This window comes from Myxine glutinosa, chromosome 6 (assembly GCF_964187855.1).
Source record: "Myxine glutinosa chromosome 6, kmMyxGlut1.1, whole genome shotgun sequence".
Taxonomy (NCBI): Eukaryota; Metazoa; Chordata; class Myxini; order Myxiniformes; family Myxinidae; genus Myxine; species Myxine glutinosa.
The window spans coordinates 99,091,249-99,098,128 of NC_136266.1; the positions used below are offsets into that span (position 1 = coordinate 99,091,249).

The following is a 6,880-nucleotide window of genomic DNA, read 5'->3' on the forward strand; positions in this document are numbered from 1 at the left end:
ATGGGTGGATTTTGTGAGCGTTTTTGGGCCAATGATGATTATTTCAGATTTATCACAGTTAAGCTTGAGGAAGTTGATTTGAAGCCAGGATTTTATTTCAGTGATGCAGTTTGTCAGGATAGAGTGGGTGTCGGTGGAGACGGACTTGGTGGAGATGAAAAGCTGGATGTCATCGGCGAAGCAGTGGAATTGGAGACCATGACGGCGGATTAAGTGACCGAGCGGGGACAGGTAAAGGATGAAGAGGAGGGGGCCAAGAACTGAACCTTGGGGGACACCTTGGGGGAGGGGAGCAGTGGGGGATTTGCAGTTATTGATGGAGATGAACTGGCATCTGTCAGAGAGGTATGATTTAATCCAAGAGAGGGCAGTGCCGGTGACGTTAAAGGTGGATTCAAGTCGGGTGAGGAGGATAGTGTGATCGATGGTGTCAAAGGCAGCGCTGAGGTCGAGGAGGACGAGAATGTTGAGGTTGCCAGCGTCAGAGGAGAGGAGAAGGTCGTTGGTGATTTTGAGGAGAGCAGTTTCAGTACTGTGGTTGGAGCGGAATCCGGATTGGAATGTTTCATACAAGTTATTGGCAGAGAGATGATGTTTGAGTTGAGTGGCTACAGCGCGTTCCAAAACTTTTGACAGAAAGGGTAGGTTGGAGATGGGTCTGAAGTTGTTTAGGGTGTCAGGGTTTAGACCAGGTTTTTTTAGAATGGGGGTAACAGCAGCAATTTTGAGGGAAGGTGGGACGATGCCTGTAGACAGGGAGGAGTTTATTGTTGCAATGATAAGTGGAGAGAGAGCAGGGAGGGAGGCTTTGACAAAGCTGGAGGGGATGGGGTCAAGAGTGCAGGTGGCAGTTTTCATTCCTATGAGGAGTTCAGAGAGGTCAGTAGGAGAGATTGGGGAGAACCGAGACAGGGGATGGCAGGACAAGGGGGGGCAGGTGGTTGGAGGGGGAGCGGGTGCGGCGGTGGTCAAGCTGTTGTAGATGTTGTGAACTTAACTGACATAGACTTAACTCTGACATAGACTAATATATATATATATATATATATATATATATATATATATATATATATATATATATATATATATATATATATATATATATATATATATATATATATATATATATATTGTTGCGGATATGGGATTTGGCCTCCATATCCGCTTGTAAATATTCCCCTATTTCCCCAATACTCCCCAACTATCCCCAATCCCCCATTCCCTAGTCCCATTGTCTGTAAACAACACTCTGTAGAACCGACCGTCCCCTTTTTCCCCCATTAAATGTCGTGCCCAGGTTCACCGCATCTCACGTAGACAACTATAGGACATCTTGCTAGTTATTCTTAGTCTATGTCAGTTAAGGACTCGTTTCCATTAATTCTGACTCTTCGTTGCACCAGAATGTGATTGTATGGCACCAGTAGTGAGTTTAGGACCTCCCCATACCTCCTCCCATCTTCCTCATGAAACAACAACAACAACAACAACAACTACAACAACAGCGCGCGGGGAGTGTGCGTCCTCACTCCGGCTTGGTTAGCCGCCATTGCCCATGTGCGCCGACGGGGTTACCACGAAGGGGCTGACTGTCGGCCCCTCGTCAAGGGCGGAGCCTGGTAACCCCCCGCACCCAATAAGAAGCAACGGGCCGATTCCATCTGGGGCGGAGCTAACGAGCCGAGGGCGTGTCACTCCCCGCTGGATATACGCAGCCACTTACCGGACGTGACGTCAGATGCGCCCCGAGCTTGAAGTGAAGAGAACCAGACGCCACCTCCGAGCGCTGAGAGACCTCCCTGCATCTTTTGGGCCGCGCTATCCTGTCCCTGAGCACAAGGTGCACCTTGTGCTGTCCACCGACTACCTGCCCTTCCTTGCCATCAATCCCGGTGTGAGTCAGTCTTGTCCTGTTTATCTGTGGTCTGTCGGGGTTACTATAAGACCGTGATTAAGTGCCTACCTTCCTATGCTGTACCCCCTGTCCTTGTAATCTCAACGTTCCGAAATATTATAACCTCCTCCGGAGGTCTTGAGAACTGTACCCCTGGTGTCGTGTCATTTAACCCAGCCGTTGTGTCCTTTCCTCAATTGATTTAGCGTAGCGCGACTCGGCCAACGTTCGAGTATAATCGGGTAAACTGTGCAGACGCGGTCATACCAAACCGCTCGGTAAACCAACATCCACAACCGCGTCTGTAAGATTTGGTGTCGGGAAGTGGGATTCGATCCGGAGCGCGTTTCACGCGCTCGAAATTATAACAGCGAAATTTAATTGTGTTTTACAAAAAAAAAAAAAACCCGAATTTTGGAAGTCGCGCTATGGCAGACCAAGACGGCTGTGTTCCGGTAGAGGAGAGGGAGGCAGGGTCGATCCAGGACCAAAATGAGGGACAAGAGGAGAGCGAAGCAGTGAGGGTAGCAGATTCGCAAAATAGCGTCGTCGCGCACGAGGAGGTTACGGGCGCGCAAAACGGCGCCTCGCACATGGCCACGGCGACCACGCCCGCGACCGTGGTAGCGCCGCTGGTAGATTTGAACCTTTTTTTAATACAAATGAAGGCCCTTATGGCCCAGAATAGCGAGAAATTGAGGGAGGACATGGGGTCCAATAGCGAGAAAATGAGGGAGGACATGGGGGCCAATAGCCAACGGTTAGAACAAAGGATGGGGGCCCAGATCGGGGGGTTAGGGAGTAGAATAGAGGGATTAGACAATAGATTAGGGGAAATACAGGAGGGGTTAATGGGGGTAGAAAACAGAATGGCCGTTCAGGAGAATCAAATGGAAGGGATGAAAAAGGGGTTAGAGGGGTTAGAAAACAGTATGGAAGGCAAATTGAGGGACATGAGGGACCAAGCGGAAAGGGAAGTTAAACAAATGGGGCAGCAGATAGAGGGGGTCAGAATGGGGGTAGAGACCAAACTGGATGCTCACAGGGAGGAAATGGAGCAGATGAGGGTGGCATCTGGGCAGGAGATGCAAGTGATGGGAGAGGAGATCAGAAGAGGTGTGAGTGAGGAGGTCGGAGGAGTGCGCGAGGAGGTGAGGCACTGTAAGGAGCACATGGAGAAGGAGGTGAGAAAGGGGACTATAAAATTGCAAGGGGGCATAGAGGACCTGACGCAGGAGGTGGAACAGCTGACGGAGGGACAAAAAGGACTAACGGAGCAGGTTCAAAGGAACACTGCGGTATTAGGAGGGTTAAAAGCGACACAGAAAGAACTAAAAGATGACTTGATAGCGACGAAGAGGGAATGTCAGATGGTACGTGAGGGACTGACAACGAGGTTGGACGAGGTGATAGAGGTAATGGAGACGAAGGACCGGCAGGTGAGGACGCACATGGAAACGGTCAAGGTAGCCTTAGAGGACGAACTTGAGGAGACGTACCGGGAAATAAAAGAGGTGAAGCAGAAATTAGAAGAAGTGGAAGAAGGGGTGAGCGAAATTAAGAAGCGACGGAGAGAGGATAAGAAAGAGATAAAGGAGGAAGTAAAAGAATTGGTCCAAAGTCTGTGTTTGGATCGTGATGATGTGCTCATTAACCGGATGAGGGATTCGCAGGTGATGGAGGAGAAGCGAAGAGGAAGAGGACCCGGTGTAAGTGGTGACCAATATGGTCGTGCGTATGATGCGCCAGGTGATTTAAGGAGCTTGGGGGTCGAGATGGACCCGGGTGTTCGTGAGAGGCCGTTGGTGAAGTGTGCGACAGGTCTGGTGTGCGAAAAAGGAGGTGTGCGAGAAAGTCCGACTCTGGGGTGTGTGAGGAAAAAGTGCGTGCCAAGGAGTGAGGGTGCTGGCGAGAGTGAGTCGGTCGTAACGCGTGTGCGAGGGAGCACATGGAAGCGCGGTGTGGTAAGTGTTACAGAGGGTGTGACGGGAGAGTGTGCGCAAGAGAGCGTGCGAGAAAGGTGTGTGACGGACAGGTGCATGGGGAAAGAGTGCGCTGTCAAAGGCAAGGAAGAATGCACGCCTGTGGTGAGGGTTACAGAGGGTGTGCCGGGAGAGTGTGCGCGAGAGGATGCGCGAGAAAGGTGTGTAACGGACAGGTGCATGAGGAAAGAGTGCGCTGTCAAGAATGGAGGTGAGAGTAGTGAGAGTGACAAGGAGCATGAGTTGGTTGTGGCAGGTGAGAAAGGAAGCACACCTGGAATGGTAGAGCGTGAGTGGGAATGCACGCTGGAATTGGTAGTGAGGCACGTGGTTGGGTGTGCGAGTGAGAGCACACCTGTGATTGTCACAGAGGAGGTGACCGAGGAGGGGGCGCGAAGAGGTGTGTTGGTGAGGTGTGCGAGCGACGAATGTGTGCCAAAGTGTTCGGTGGTCAGGTGTGTGACCAAGGCTGTGAGTGGAATGAGTGTACCTGGGTGTGTAAGGAAAGGTACGAGGAGCATGGGAACGGCTGGATGTGTGAGCAAGGAACGGGCTGCGGGCGCGGGGTGTAAGCATGCAGGTGAAGCATCGACGTTAAACGGAGCAGCGGTTAGAACGACTTATAGCCGAATCGGGCCCTCGGTGCGTGCCGGGCCTCGCGTGGAACGGCCGCGTCCAGGCTCCACTAGGTGGAGCGGGCAGCTGGATAGGAAGGGTCGTCATGGCGACCACGTTTTGTTGAGACGTGCCGGCAGGTCGAGATCGGGACATTGGATGGCTCCACGCCGAGATGGTGCGTGGGATCTCGGCCCGGGTAAACCTCCTTCCCTGCACCGAATGCGGGACGTATCCAGCCGCTGGCACCAAACAACCCGCATTCATTGCTCGGCTTTACGAAGCCGGGCTTTGGACAGGAATTGGCGCACCGAGAGGCATTAGTGAGTAGACTGTGTGATGAGGTTAGTGTTTTGGCCCCGAAATTAGAAAAAAACAAAATTTGATGATTGGCAAAGGATTGGCAGTAATGATTGGCAGATGATGGGCAGTGATTGGCAAATTTTTGATTTGTTGAAATTTGATATGCAAAATTGGTAGTGAGCGATGGGCCCGGTGGGTAAGGGTGGCATCCCTGCCACCCTTCCCATGTGGGGCAAATGCGCTATAGTTTATGGGGTGTATGGCAGTGAAAACTAGCCCGGGTGGGTTAGGATATTGATAGGGATCTAGCGAAGATGACATTAGGTAACGTTAAGTTTAGTTAGTGACTGATACCTGTAGTGGGGACGCAGGTAGATTAGTGTGGATGATAATGACGTGGGAGCGCAATAGTTTAAAGGGACGACTGGGAAGCGCAAGTTTCAGAAGGGAGTAGTTAGATGAGATGATGCCGTGTGGTTGAGAATTGAACAGGTGTGATTGCACAGGTGTGCAACTGGACAGGTGTGTGGAGCAGTGTGTGAGTAGTGAGTGTTGTGGATCAGTGCGAATGCGCTTGGGGAGAGAAGGGTGCAGGCGGCACCAAGAGTGAGAGCACAGGTGTGCAAGTACAGGTGAGTGGAGAGAGTTGGAGTAAGTGGTACGGAGTGGTGTGCATGGTGCGAAGGTGTGGATGGGCGAAGAGTGGACCCCTTTCACGAGTACCCGGGGCGGGTAGTGTAAGTGTTAGGTAGAGGGTATAGGTAAATTGTGGTTGGATATTGGAAATTGTGGTGCGGTTGCAGAATGGTATTGTGGATGGGTGCATTAGTGTTGTGGAAATGGCTGGGCGTGTATCCTGTTAGTGTGTGTAGTTGGTTGGGCACTCCACCACTGTGAGGATGTCGGCCAGGTGAGGCCGCAGGTGGGCTCTGGGAGCCGTTAGTGTCAGTGGGGCCCGAGGATCCGGAGGACGGACCCGGGTAGCCCAGTGCCAGAGAGGGCACCGAGTGGGGAGAGCGCCAGAGGGCCTTCCCCAGGTAGTTAGGTTAGGGTGAGGAGCAGGTAAGCTCGGAGGCAACTGCAGTGGTGGAGGTGTGCACTGTGCAGGTGGGTAGACCGGCTAGGAGAGCTACACGTCGCGGCCCAGAAATTGTGCGAGGGCACCGGGAGATGAATCGGGGGAGTGAGACCCCAAATTGAAAAGCACCACAGTTTGGGCAATGGGAATTGGTTTTTAGAACCCATAGTGTAAGAGGGCCAATGGTTTGGCAGGAGAAAGACCCCGGGTAATGTAAAGTTGTTAAAGTCATTTAGGAAATAGTTAGGATTGATGAACCTGTCGCACCATACGCAGCCACTTACCTGAGGTGATGATGATGACTCCACACCTGTGTTTTCTTTGTTCTGTGTGCAGGAAATGAGAATTGCTGTGTGGATTGGTGAGACGCATCACGACGTGGATGAGACATTGGGGTGATTCCATCTCTCCCTCCTTAGGAGGGACTGATGATGAATTGGTGATGGCAAATTTTGATGTTAAGTTGGAGATGGCAAATTGTGATGAGAGTTGGAAATGGCAAATTTGATTGGTTAGGAGGGAGAGAAGACGAATTTGGTTTATGGGAGGAACGGGGAAGACAGTAGGGACGTTTGTTGATTTGTAAAGTAGATGTTTATGGGTAGTGTTGTGTTTTGTGGATACAGTAAGGGGTAAGGGAGGGGCCATGTAGGTTACCTGGTGGGGGGGGGGGGCGTACGATAGGAACGTACCTGTCTCACCTGGTTCCCATGTGCCCCCAGTGTGCATCATCTTATATTGCGTGCACTTTTGCGCCCTTACTACCTTACTCACTTGTCTTCTTCTTTTGTCTCCCACCTCCGAGGATCTGGCTTTGGGGCAGAGAGAGAGGAGAGAGAGGTGCTGGCTCCGCAGTTGTGGGCCTGCACTTTCGCTGCTTGCTGCCTGGATCGATACACCATATGGACCGCAATGTTTGTGGCCGCCCACCATGGACCGCAGTTCTTTTGCGGGCAAGCACCACCCGTTGATGGACCTCTGGGTCAACGTGGCACCTATGCCATAGAG

At 51.7% G+C, this 6,880-nt stretch overlaps 1 protein-coding gene across 3 annotated transcripts in view; it reads left to right on the forward strand.

Moving 5' to 3' along the window:
- Positions 1 to 6,880, forward strand: part of MORC2 (MORC family CW-type zinc finger 2) — a 277,672-nt gene that overhangs the window by 251,013 nt on the left and 19,779 nt on the right. The gene's annotated exons all lie outside the window — the stretch shown is intronic.